Raw genomic sequence first — 14,007 nt, 5'->3', positions numbered from 1 at the left:
CTATACTAGACGGTAAATAACAGAATCATCCACAGACAGAGGAAGAGGTTGCTCAGATTGTCACCTAAATAGTTAACGTAGATTAGGAAGAACAGACGGTCTATGAAATTTCCTTGTGGAACGCCAGATATCACTACTGTTTCACTCGATAACTTTTTGTCTACGAACTGTGACCTTCTGACAAGAGATCGCGGATCCTGTAGCACAACCACACTTCATTGGTATCCAACTGATTAGAGATCGGTTGTGTGGAGTACTGTCGAAAAGCTTCCAGAAACCTAGAAATAAGGACTCATTATAAAACCCCCTGTAGAAAACATTCGGTTTGTTTGAGGTAATTCATAATATTCAGAAACATAATGTGCCAAAACTTCACTGCAAGTTGACGCTAGCGCTGTGGGTTTGAAAATCATGGGAGTACTATTTCCTTCCTTTGTTATTGGCGTGATGAGCGCCACTTTCCCATCTTTCCAGATTTTTCGTCAAGCGAGCAGTTGCAAGTATGTCTTGAGTACAGAGTTATTGTATCAGATAATTCTGCAGGAAGCCGAACTGGTTTACAATCTAGACCAGAAGTTCCTTGGCTCTCTCGAGTCCGGTCGCTGTGGCCGAGCGGTTCTAGGCGCTTCAGTCCGGAACCGCGCTGCTGCTACGGTCGCAGGTTCGAATCCTGCCTTGGGGATGGATGTGTGTGATGTCCTTAGGTTAGTTAGGTTTAAGTAGTTTTAAGTTCTAGGGAACTGATGACCTCAGATTTTAAGTCCCATAGTGCTTAGAGCCATTTGAACCTTTTTGAACCAAGCTCTGTCAAGAACATCTACTTCTAAGTTAACTGTGTTCGCAACTGTTCTCGATTCGAAAACCAGAATATTTACAACGTCTTCTTTGGTGAATGAATTTTGGAACGCCATGATAGTAACTATGCGTCGGTGACACTGCAGTCGGTAACATTACCACTGCTACCACGCAATGAGATATTGATTGTGTCTTACCACCAGTATACCTTACATCTGACCAGAATCTCTTTGGAATTTCAGCCAGCTGATGAGACAGAGTTTCGCTGTCGAAACTATTAAAAGCAATTCACATTGAAATCCACGCTATAATTCGAACTTCAGTAAATCATCATCAATCTTGGAGATTCAGCTTTTAAATTTGGCATGATTTTTCCGTTGTACCTTCTATAGTTCTCAGGAATGTTTCTGTGTAGTATGGGAGATCACAACCATTTCTTAATAATTTATCTATCATATGTCTCTTGATTGAAGTCGAAACTATATCTCTGAATCGACACCGCATCTGGTCTACGAATACAATGTTTTTCAGGTGTTGAGAATTTTTGGAAGGTATAAAGTGAATTTTTATCGGGTTTTAAACAGAAATACCTTGCGTTTATTTTTGGTGAATTTGAGTGTTGCGGTGTCCATTCCCGCTATGACGACCTTGTGGTTACTAATGCCTGAATCTATCGTGAGACTCCCTACTTCCTCAAAATTGAGTGTTGCTAACATGTGAGGTGTCTGAAGTATGCTTTAGAAACCATTTACACTTCGTGGGTTTCTGAACTATTTGCTCAAAAAATTTTTTGAGAAAGCGTTCAGTACGATTTCGGGCTGTAAACACGAATTGTTGTCAGCGTATCGAGGGTAGACTGAAATAAATTGTATGGGTGGGGTACGTATTTGAGATAAGCGCATTCTTTAAATTGTTCACCAGCAGTACCCCCTTGGTCGGGGTTTATTTATTTATTTATTTATAAGTCAAGTTCCGTAAGACCAAATAGAGGAGAGAATCTCCTTGGTCATGGAACGTGTCGGTACATAAAATTACAACATAAAAGTAGTAACAGATAAAAATACGATGTTTATGAAACTGAAGAAAGTCAGATCAGAAGTATAAGTAAATTCAATCAACAATACACCATGAATGAGCCTAATTTTTCATAGAACTCCTCGACAGAATCGAGGGAGTGACCCATGAGGAAACTCTTCATCTTCAATTTGAAAACGCGTGGATTACTGCTAAGATTTTTGAATTCAAGTGATAGCTTATTGAAAATGGATGCAGCAGTATACTGCACACCTTCCTGCACAAGAGTGAAGGAAGTCCGTTCCAAATGCCGGTTTGTATCATCAGCAAACTGAAACATTTTAGAGTTACCTGTAATACTAGAGGGCATACCATTTATATAGATAAGGAACAGAAGTGGCCCCCAGCACTGATCCCTGGGGCACTCCCCACTGGACAATACCCATCTCAGACCCCACATCACATTTTGAATAATGACCTTTTGCTGCCTGTTGCTAAAGTAAGAGGTGAACCAGTTGCGAGCTACTCCCAGTATTCCGTAATGATGTTTGATGATGATACTAGTTTGGTAGTAAGGGATGTTGTGTGCAACACTGGCTGTTTCAAATAGTGCTGTTCATGACATAATTTCATGGCATGTAGAAAATAAACTAACGCTAAATCATTGTAAGACTCAATTTTTACAGTTTTTAACACACAGTTCAACAAAACCTAACGTTTAGTTTCACAGATTGGGCACATGATTAGTGAAACTGAACAGTTCAAATTTATAGGTGTTCAAATACTAGGTAAACTGTCCTGAAACGCCCACGTTCAAGATCTTGCTCAAAGACTTCATGATGTCATTTTTACTATTGGAACGGTATCTAAAGTGAGTGATGGTTCGACACGAATATTTGTTTATTTTCATTCACTTATGTGTTATGGGATAAATCTTCCAATTCTATAAGGATATTTTTGGCTCAGAAACGGGCAAATATTTTGTGATCAACACAATAAAACGCCTTAGTGAAATGAAAAAATATCCCAAGCGTTCGAAACCTTAGTCGTTCCAGTACCTAACAGAGAAAAGAGAATATAGCATTTTTAGCTGTTAAACGACTTTTAAAGCCGAACTGTACATTTGACAGCAAATCGTGTGATCAGTGATCAATTATCCTTACATACACAGTCTTTTCGATAATTTATGCAAATACTTATGGCATAGAAATAGGTCTAAAATTGTCACCATTATCACTTTCTCCATTTTTATAAAGCGGCTTTACTACTGAGTACTTTAATCGTTCAGGAAACTGACCGTTCCTAAAGGAAAAATTACAAATATTGCTATAAACAGGACTTACATGTGCAGCACAGTACTACAATATTCTGCAAGGCACTCCATCATATCCACGTGAGTCCCTAGTCTTCAGTGATTTAATTATTGACTGAATCTCCCCCTTGTCTGTAGCATAGAGGAATATTTCAGACATCAATCTCTGAAAGGTATTTGCCAAGAAAGTTATAATTCCCACTTTGTTCTATGTGATATCCTTATCCCACCAGTCAGCCACCCAGGCTGCCTTTTACTGCTAATATCGCGATTAGAACGTTCTAACGGAAGGCAACTCTCCAAGAGCATGAGAAATGTGTTAAGGAAAGCATTATATTTGTCAACTATGTTATCGGCACTATAATCATCCTGCCACTCTGGCTTCATGACGAGGTTTATAAAACTCTCTATTGCTGTAGGATTAACTTTCCTACATAGTTTGTAATTGTATGTGACATTTGTTTGAGTGCAAAAGGATTTTAGTGTTAAAATTAGTGTAACATGGTCTGAAAGGCCATTCACCCTTTTACTAACAGAATGCCCACCTAGTAATGAAGAAGGAATAAAAATATTGTCTATGGCTGTGCTACTGTTCACTTCACCCTAGTAGGAAAAAACACATTCTGCATCAGATCAGATGAATTTAGGATATCTACCAATATCCTTTTCCTTTCACCATCATATATAAAATTTATATTGAAGTCATCACATTCAACTAATTTCAGGTACTTCCTATAAAGTGAATAAAGAACCCTCTCTAACTTGAGCAGAAATGATATGAAGTCAGAGTTAGGGGAGCTATAAACAACAATTACAAGTTTAGTTTCACTAAATTCAACTTCCCCTGCACAACATTCATATATCTGTTCAGTGTGCAGTGCCGTGATACGTCTATGGACTCCAATGGAATACTGCTTCGTACGTACATGGCTAGTCCCCCACCCCCCAAGGAACTCCTTGAAAAACAACCAGATAATCTGTATCCTGGTAAATGAAGCATGTGAATTGTCAAATTATTTAAGTAGTGCTCCGATATACCAGTAATTTCTGAGTCAACATTATTAACATTTCACTAACTTTATCTCTAATAACTCTTTTATTTTGGTGAAATACGCTAATTCCTTCTCTACTTGGAAACGTGACGTGATCTCTTAGTAAGAGGGATTTCCTTTACGGAGGCTGTAACACCAACTACTACAGAAATTTTTCCAAGACTGATCCCACCACCACCCACTGCACTGTCACCTATAAGCTTTGCCAGCCTCTCCTTCTCATACCTATTGAGGTGCAGGCCATGCCTAGTGAAACCCGATTTACTGATAGACCCAACTGGCACCACTTAAATGTGACCCATGCCCTCTGCCATTAGTGCCTTCTGCAGCCTCATGTTAACACGCCTTGCATCCGCATTAAGATGAGGCTGATCATGACACTGGAACAGTGGCACGAAATGTACATTAGTACCAGCAGTTTGAGTAGCTATCTTTACCGGGTCACTACCTACATCATATTCCCCGCCCCTATCAAATCTGTTCCCTTCTCCACCCACTACCCCTACCTGATCCTCCTCCGTAAAATTCCTACATAACTCACCTGTGCTGTCAGTCACCTGAGCCAACCCTGCACTACGCTTCACAATGCTGGTGACCTGATACTCATTCACCGACACTTCCTACGACTGCTGGCCCACAACTCTACTGTGCGAACTACGAGTATCTAGCAGCAGAACCTTCTTCTTTCTGTTAGACTGAGCAACTGACTTGGGCCTGCTAACTGTTTAGCACTGCTGCATGTTCCCTACACCTACACCTACAGCTACAAGAGGCTCCTCTCCCTCAACTCTGACAGTTGGTCATATCTGTTGCATACACGCAAAGTAAAACTGCCTGAATGCCTTTACCCTCCTCAACGTATGTAGTTCCTCCTTCGCGTGTTGTAGCTGCACCTCAAGGGCACAGATCGTAAGCTCTTGCTCCTCTATAAACGTATTTCTACTACAGATTTCGAATTCCCAGGAGAGGATATCGCTAGAATACCTACTGTTTTCCTCAGTGCATTCCCCCAGTGAAAAGGTACTTTGGACAAATCCCACACCGTAACCCAGTACTCACAAACCTACAAACCTACGACAGAGCCCCACTTCTCACTCATGGTAAAATTTTACTGTAAATGAGAAAAACTTACTAAGTTCACTTACACCAGTAGAGCTATTTATAGAACTAACAATAGCGGTGTCGAAATTTTCTCTCTTCTAAGGAAGCAGTTACTTGTATTAATACTACTAATCCACAAGTAATAGCAATACCACCAAATATTCGCAAAATTGTTAGCGAAAACCAAAACTTCAAGCGGCCACTGGAACAATCAACGAAGTTAAAACACTGAATGACAATTTTACTGAAATATTTCATTAGAAACCATAAGAAACGTCAGCTGAAAACTTAAGCACGAAAAGAACCACTTATTAATTTGTTCTGCTTCTGAAGCATAGGTCTTCTGTTCTTCATCTTTTCCTAGCAGTTCTTGTACAAACTATATTTTACTAGGCCTTCCTTAGAGATTACAGATATTGTACCGAGAATATCAAACATCCTCAACCGTATTACGGTGTGAAGCGCTTTTCAAAATGGTTCAAATGGCTCTGAGCTCTATGGGACTCAACATCTTAGGTCATAAGTCCCCTAGAACTTAGAACTACTTAAACCTAACTAACCTAAGGACATCACACAAACCCATACCCGAGGCAGGATTCGAACCTGCGACCGTAGCAGTCCCGCGGTTCCGGACTGCAGCGCCAGAACCGCTAGACCACCGCGGCCGGCGAAGCGCTTTTAGCAGATCGACAAATCCTACGTACTTAACACAATGGCACATGAGGCGATGAGAGAAGTACATATGCGGAGCAGACACGATTGGGGAACCATTCTAGCGACGCAATTGGAGCACGCGATTGTGAAAATCCGCCGACTTGAGCGACTTTGACAAATTGTTGTGGCCCGGTGCCTGAGAGCGAGCACCTCGGCACATCTGGTCGGCTGTTCGCGTGTTACTGTCGTGGGCATGTATGGAAAGTGGTTGAGGTGTGCTGAAACCACGAGAAGGCAACAATAAGTTGGACATCCATACCTCATTACAGCAGAGAGGGATCGGAGGCTTATCCACTCTCCAAATATGGTGTACTAGAATCCTGAATAAAAGCAACCCGCTCTCAGAAAAAAATGTGTTGAATTACTTATTAAAAGTCCCTTGTATATGGAAAATGCGCGTAGGCAATGTTTATTTTTTATTTATTTATTTATTTGTTGTTCCGTGGGACCAAATTAAGGAGAAGTCTCCATGATCATGGAACGAAGCAATACATCAAATTATAACACGATAGTAGAAACAGATAAAATGAAATATAAAAAAATATATTCTGACGACAAGTCGTAAGTTTAAATAAAGAAAATCAACAATGTAACACTGGAATTTGCTTAATTTTTTAGCTCTTCCAGAAGCTCCTCGACAGAATAGAAGGAGTGAGCCACGAGGAAACTCTTCAGTTTAGACTTAAAAGAGTTTGGGCTACTGCTAAGATTTTTGAGTTCTTGTGGTAGCTTATTGAAAATGGATGCAGCAGAATACTGCACTCCTTTCTGCACAAGAGTCAAGGAAGTGCATTCCACATGCAGATTTGATTTCTGTCTAGTATTAACTGAGTGAAAGCTGCTAACTCTTGGGAATAGGCTAATATTGCTAACAAACAAACGACATTAAAGAAAATATATACTGTGAGGGCAATGTCAGAATTCCCAGACTGTTGAATAGGAGTCGACAAGAGGTTTTCGAACTTACACCACATATAGCTCGAACAGCCCGTTTTTGAGCCAAAAATACCCTTTTTGAATCAGAAGAATTACCCCAAAATATAATACCATACCACATAAGCGTATGAAAATATGAGAAGTAGACTACTTTTAGTGTTGAACTGTCACTTATTTCACATACTGTTCTAATGGTAAATAAAGCAGAAGTTAGTTTCTGAACAAGATCCTGGACGTGGACTTTCCACAACAACTTACTATCTATCCGGACGCCTAAGAACTTGAACTGTTCCGTCTCGCTTATAATATGCCCATTCTGTCTGATCAAAATATCGGTTCTTGTTGAATTGTGAGTTAGAAACGGAAAAAACTGAGTCTTATTCTAATTTAGCATCAAATTATTCCTCGTCCACTCTTAAAGATATGGATCGATTTCAATCAATCTCGGCACACATACCACTTATTGTCTGGAAAGGGACGCTACAGCAACCTTCTGCTCGGGTCGGGACGGAATTGTGACCCAGTAAAGGGACAGGGAGATGAGGAATGAGGAAATATACAGAGACAAAGATGGACGGATAGAATTTGCAGAAGGAGACGTACGGAAAGAAAGGCGGAGGTGGAGATAGAGGGAGAGGGTGCAGAAGATGTGCGAAATATTTGTGACATACGCGTACTCCGCTGGTAAATAGGTAGTTATCTATTAAGAGCGGTGCAGGCAGCTGAAAATCGGTTAGCAACCGCCGATTACAGAGTCGGAGCTCTTTACCTATGGCTTGTGGTGTGGTAGAGGAATGGAGGGAGGACTATGGGGGGGGGGGGGGAAGACACTTGAGGGATTAGCTCTGTCCGAGCGGCCCTTAAATTATGAACGTGACGTGGGAGGGCGCACTTTCAATGCCGCAGCCGTGTGGAGGGCGTGCGTGACGCACTCGAAAAGCTTTACGCCTTCTACACCGCACTCGAAGCACAATGGTGCGGGTGCTCCCGAGGGTCCGGCTTGGGCATTATGAGGGCTCTGGCGGCTGACACGCACGTGGAATCACGCTGCACGTGGCTAATCTCCAGCGCCGGCGCGCCAAAATAAAAGGAGCCTAAAATATTTACAGCTCGCACGAAATCGAAACAAAGCGCGCCCGACACGCTAATGTATCACAGTGGGCGGAGGGAAATGAGGAATGGACCAAATAAGGCTCTTCTTGCCTGTGTGTGTGTGTGTGTGTGTGTGTGTGTGTGTGCCCGATTGTGTGAGTGAGTGTGTGCGCAGTCCCTGCAAGTGGTCAGTTGCCCCCTCTCACGGGGGTTAGTATCAAATGCACCAGACAGTACCACATCTAGAGTGTAGCTTGCAGTTTCACAGTTGTGTGCATGTGCGTGACCGTAGCACAGTACCTTATTATTTATGATTTGCTTAAGTGTATAAGCAAGGAGCGGGCAAATGTTATGCACCGCTGTGTTTACAGTGCAACATGCGGGACTCCGGAGTTGGAGCAGACCCGTCTTGTAGCTCTACATCGGCGTGTGTAGCACAATAGTGGCAATGTTGTGTGTTCGCTGTGCATACTCTATCAAGTGCGATATAAGAGTATGATATGTACGTAGTCTATTCCCTGGTACATATGCTCAACGGAGAATGCCATTAAGAAAGAAAAAACGAAAAACTATGTCGTTACTGGAGAATTGTAGATTGTGCAAAGTTGGTACGAGGGATTCACGTCACCATGAACCGCTAAACTAGTCATAAATGGAAAGCGAGGGTACATTGTGGTGACGAAAGTCGTGGGATACATTCTAATATCGTGTCGAAGAATCCTTTGCACGGCTTGGTACAACACGTCGCCGTGGCAAGAACTCAAGGCTTTGGAAGCCCCTGCAGAAATAGTGATCCATGCTGCCTCTACAGCCGTCTGTTATTGGGCAAGTGTAGGTGTAGGATTTTGTGTACGAACCGTCCTCTCGATTTTGTCCCAGTAATGGTCGATGGGATTCATGTCGGAAGATTTGGGTGGCCAAATCGTTAGCTCGAATTGTCCAGAATATTCCTCAAACCAATTGCGAGCAATTTTGGCCTGCTGACATGGCGCATTGTCATTCATCACAATTCGATTGTTGTGCATGAATAGCTGCAGATGATCTCGAAGTAGCCTAACATAGGCAAAGGGCCAAGTCCAGTCCATGTAAACGCAGCCGACACCATTGCAGTGCCACCAACAGCTTGCATAGTGCTTTGTTGACAACTTGGGTCCATGGCTACGTAGGGCCTGCACGAAGCTCGCTCCCTACCATCAGCTCTTTTGAACTGAAATCAGGACTCATCTGACCAGGCTACAGTTTTCAGTCGCCTAGAGTCCAGCCGATGTGTCACGAAGCCAGGGTACCTTCAGGGATGTTTTGCTGTTAGCAAACCAACTCGCGTCTTTCGTCTGCAGCTGCCCATTAACGCCATATTTCTCCGCACTGACCTAACGGATACGTTTGTCGTACGTCCCACATTAATTTCTTCCATTATTTCGGTCAGTGTTGCTTGTCAGTCAGCACTGTCAACTCTATGCAAACGCCGCTGCTCTCTGTCGTTAAGTGAAGGCCGTCGGCCTCTGCATTGTACGTGGTGGGAGATAATGAGAGAAATTTGGTACTCTCGGTACACTGTTGACACTGTAGATATCGAAATGCTGAATTCCCTAACGAATTCCGTAATGGATTGGCCCAGGCATCTAGCTTCAATTACCACTCGGCTTTCGAAGTCTGTTAGTTTCCATCGTGTGGATATTACTATGTAGGAATCTTTTACACGTGAACCACCCACCTGAGTACAAATAACTACTCCACCAATGCATTGCCTTTTTATACCTTTTGTACGCGATACTATCGCCATCTGTGTTTGTGAATATCGCTATCTCATGACTTCTGCCAAATGAGTGAATGTGTCTTTCGGTTGTGCAGAATAGGAGCAGTAAGACAGCTTGATGTAGAGACGTGACAGCCTGACAGAAAGAAGATATACCCATGTCCACACTTTCAGTGAAGTCGGCCGACATGTTGAGTGTATCAACGCGAAGAGTCCAATTAGGAGCTATGTAAGAACTGTGGTGGGAGCAGTGGGAAGTTCCGTACGAGAAACCAAAGTTGATATGGGTACCTCATTAGTTAATACAGCCATGAAAATAGACTAACATCGTTTAATGATGACTTTCTTTCATCTTGCTGGTGGCAGATTTGTATTATTATGATGATAACTATTATTTTAAAACCTTCTAATAACAACTGAACAAAACAATTTTTTCTTGCCATACAAGTTTCACGTATGTCACTAGCAAGGCAAATTTTGTATATGCTGGTATACTTGGATTTTTCTGATATTTTACGGCTGTCCTTCATCTGCTTTATGCTGTTCGAAATTTCGCGTTCATAGCCCTTTGAAAAGAGAAAATTTACCGCTATTTCAGTACTGATTAGGCGGTTTTAAAGTTATAATTGACAACACAATATTACACGGATCTGAGAACGTCAGGACGACAAGCGGTTGAATACTTACAATAACTTACATGGGACGGGAAATATCTGAGGTTGATATCTTAGCTGAACCATCCTATGTTGCAACCAGCTAAATATTGTAGGAAGTGATAAGCTACGGCCCCACAAATTTTGCAAGTGTGCCAGAGGAACCTCTGATGATTAACGACTCATTGAAAATAATACAATGTGGTGTTGAAGTACCAACACGTGATCACGGTATAGCTACATCTACACCTAATTTTATTTAAAAAAGCGGATAAAGTGTCACTAGAAGCCTTCCTAAGAGACAATCTCCATTCCTTCCGAACTGACTATGCAAATGTAGACGGGATGAGGCCTAAATTCAAAGATATAGTAGCAACAGCAATTGAGAGATTCATACCTCATAAATTGGTAAGAGATGGAACTGATCCCCCGTGGTACACAAAACAGGTCCGAACGCCGTTGCAGAGGCAACGGAAAAAGCATGCGAAGTTCAGAAGAACGCGAAATCACGAAGATTGGCTAAAATTTACAAACGTGCGAAATTTGGCACGGACTTCAATGCGAGATGCCTTTAATAGTTTCCACAACGAAACATTGTCTCGAAATTTGGTAGAAAATCCGAAGAAATTCTGGTCGTATGTAAAGTACACAAGCGGCAAGACGCAGTCAATACCTTCGCTGCGCAGTGCCGATGGTACTGTTACCGACGACTGTGCCGCTAAAGCGGAGTCATTGAACGCAGATTTCCGAAATTCCTTCACCAGGGAAGACGAATGAAATGTTCCAGAATTTGAAACACGAACAGCTGCTAGCATGAGTTTCTTAGAAGTAGATACCATAGGGGCTGCGAAGCAACTCAAATCGCTTGATACGGGCAAGTCTTCAGATTGTATACCGATTAGGTTCCTTTCAGATTAAGCTGATACAACAGCTCCCTACTTAGCACTCATATACAACAGCTCGCTTACTGATAGATCTGTACCTACAGATTGGAAAATTGCGCAGGTCGCACCAGTGTTTAAGAAGGGTAGTAGGAGTAATCCATCGAACTACAGACCTATATCACTGACGTCGGTTTGCAGTAGGGTTTTGGAGCATATACTGTATTCAAACATCATGAATCACCTCGAAGGGAACGATCTATTGATACGTAATCAGCATGGTTTCAGAAAACATCGTTCTTGTGCAACGCAGCTAGCTCTTTATTCGCACGAAGTAATGGCCGCTATCGACAGGGGATCTCAAGTTGATTCCGTATTTCTGGATTTCCGGAAAGCTTTTGACACCGTTCCTCACAAGCGACTTCTAATCAAGCTGCGGGCCTATGGGGTACCGTCTCAGCTGTGCGACTGGGTTCGTGATTTCCTGTCAGGAAGGTCGCAGTTCGTTGTAATAGACGGCAAATCATCGAGTAAAACTGAAGTGATATCAAGTGTTCCCCAGGGAAGCGTCCTGGGACCTCTGCTGTTCCTGATCTATATAAATGACCTGGGTGACAATCTGAGCAGTTCTCTTAGGTTGTTCGCAGATGATGCTGTAATTTACCGTTTAGTAAGGTCATCCGAGGACCAGTATCAGTTGCAAAGCGATTTAAAAAAAATTGCTGTATGGTGTGGCAGGTGGCAGTTGACGTTAAATAACGAAAGGTGTGAGGTGATCCACATGAGTTCCAAAAGAAATCCGTTGGAATTCGATTACTCGATAAATAGTACAATTCTCAAGGCTGTCAATTCAACTAAGTATTTGTTAAAATTACGAACAACTTCAGTTGGAAATACCACATAGATAATATTGAGGGGAAAGCGAGCCAAAGTTTGCGTTTCATTGGCAGGACACTTAGAGGATGCAACAAGTCCACTAAAGAGACAGCTTACACTACACTCGTTCGTCCTCTGTTAGAATATTGCTGCGCGGTGTGGGATCCTTACCTGGTTGGATTGACGGAGGACATCGAAAGGGTGCAAAAAAGGGCAGTTCGTTTTGTATTATCACGTAATAGGGGAGAGAGTGTGGCAGATATGATACGCCAGTTGGGATGGAAGTCATTAAAGTAAAGACTTTTTCGTCGCGGCGAGATCTATTTACGAAATTTGTCAGCAACTTTCTCTTCCGAATGCGAAAATATTTTGTTGAGCCCAACCTACATAGGTAGGAATGATCATCAAAATAAAATAAGAGAAATCAGAGCTCGAACAGAAAGGTTTAGGTGTTCGTTTTTCCAGCACGCTGTTCGGGAGTGGAATGGTAGAGAGATAGTATGATTGTGGTTCGATGAACCCTTTGCCAAGCGCTTAAATGTGAATTGCAGAGTAGTCATGTAGATGTAGATGTACACCTACATACTTACACTGCAAGCCACTGTATGGTGCGTGGCAGAGGATACTCCGTACCACTGCTAGTAATTTTCTTTACTGATCCACTCGCAAACAGAGCCAAGGAAACCACGGTCTATATGCCTCCGTATGTGCCCAAATTTCTAGAATCTTATCTTCGTGGTACTTACGTGAAATATACGTTGACATGATTATTAGACTCGTTCTCCACTCAGCTTCAAATGCCGGTCCCCTAAATTTTCTCAACAGTGATCCTCCGGGGAGTCCCATTTGAGTACCGGAAGCATTTCCACAATACTCGCGTGTTATTCGAAACTATGGGTAACAAAACCAGCACTTCATCTCTAAATTGCTTCGATGTCTTCCTTAAATCCGATGTGTTGCGGTTCCCATACACTCGATCAATACTCAAGAATATCTCGCACTAGCGAGAAGAATCGTATTACCAAATATTATCCCAATTAACCTGTCAACCATTCGCCTTCTCTACCGCAGTCCTCACACGCTAATTCCATTTCATACCGCTTTGCAGCCTCACACACAGGTATTTAAACGACGTGGCTGTCTCAATCTGGACGCTGTTAATGCTATATCTGAACATTAAGGGTTTGTTTTCCATATACAAATTTTTCTATGTTCTTTGTCATCCTTCTACAGTCATTCACTTTAGATAACTGCCCGTACACCACAGTATGATCAGCAAGTAAGCGTAGATTCCTCTCCGCCAGATCATGTATGTATGTTTCTATACAGAATATAAGAGCTGTCCTTTCACACGTCCCTGGTTCGCTCTTGACGATACTCTTGCCTCTGATGAACGCTCGCTGAGCTGTCTTTTTACACTTCCCTGTCTCTGATGAACGCTCGCTGAGCTGTCTTTTTACACTTCCCTGGGGAACTCTTGAGCTTTTCTTGTCTCGATTAATAGTCACAGTTGAGAACTACATGCTAGGTTCCATTACTTGTGAAGACTTTGAGCCACTCACATATCTGGCAGTCTATTCCTTCTTGTCGTATGTTCACTGATGGCGCTGATACAAATGCTTTTCGGAAATCTACAAAAAATGGAATGCTCCTATTGCTCTTTATCCACAGTTCGCAGTGTATCTTGTGAAGAAAGGGCAAACAGAACTTGGCACGAGCGATGCTTTCTAAAACAATGTTGATTCGTGACATAAGCTTCTCGGTATCAAGGAAATTTTTAGATTCAGACTGAGAACACGTTCAAAATTTCTACAGAAACTGATAA

Source organism: Schistocerca cancellata, chromosome 2 (assembly GCF_023864275.1).
Source record: "Schistocerca cancellata isolate TAMUIC-IGC-003103 chromosome 2, iqSchCanc2.1, whole genome shotgun sequence".
Lineage (NCBI taxonomy): Eukaryota > Metazoa > Arthropoda > Insecta > Orthoptera > Acrididae > Schistocerca > Schistocerca cancellata.
The sequence above is the reverse complement of the archived record's forward strand: the minus strand, read 5'-3'. Positions refer to the sequence as shown.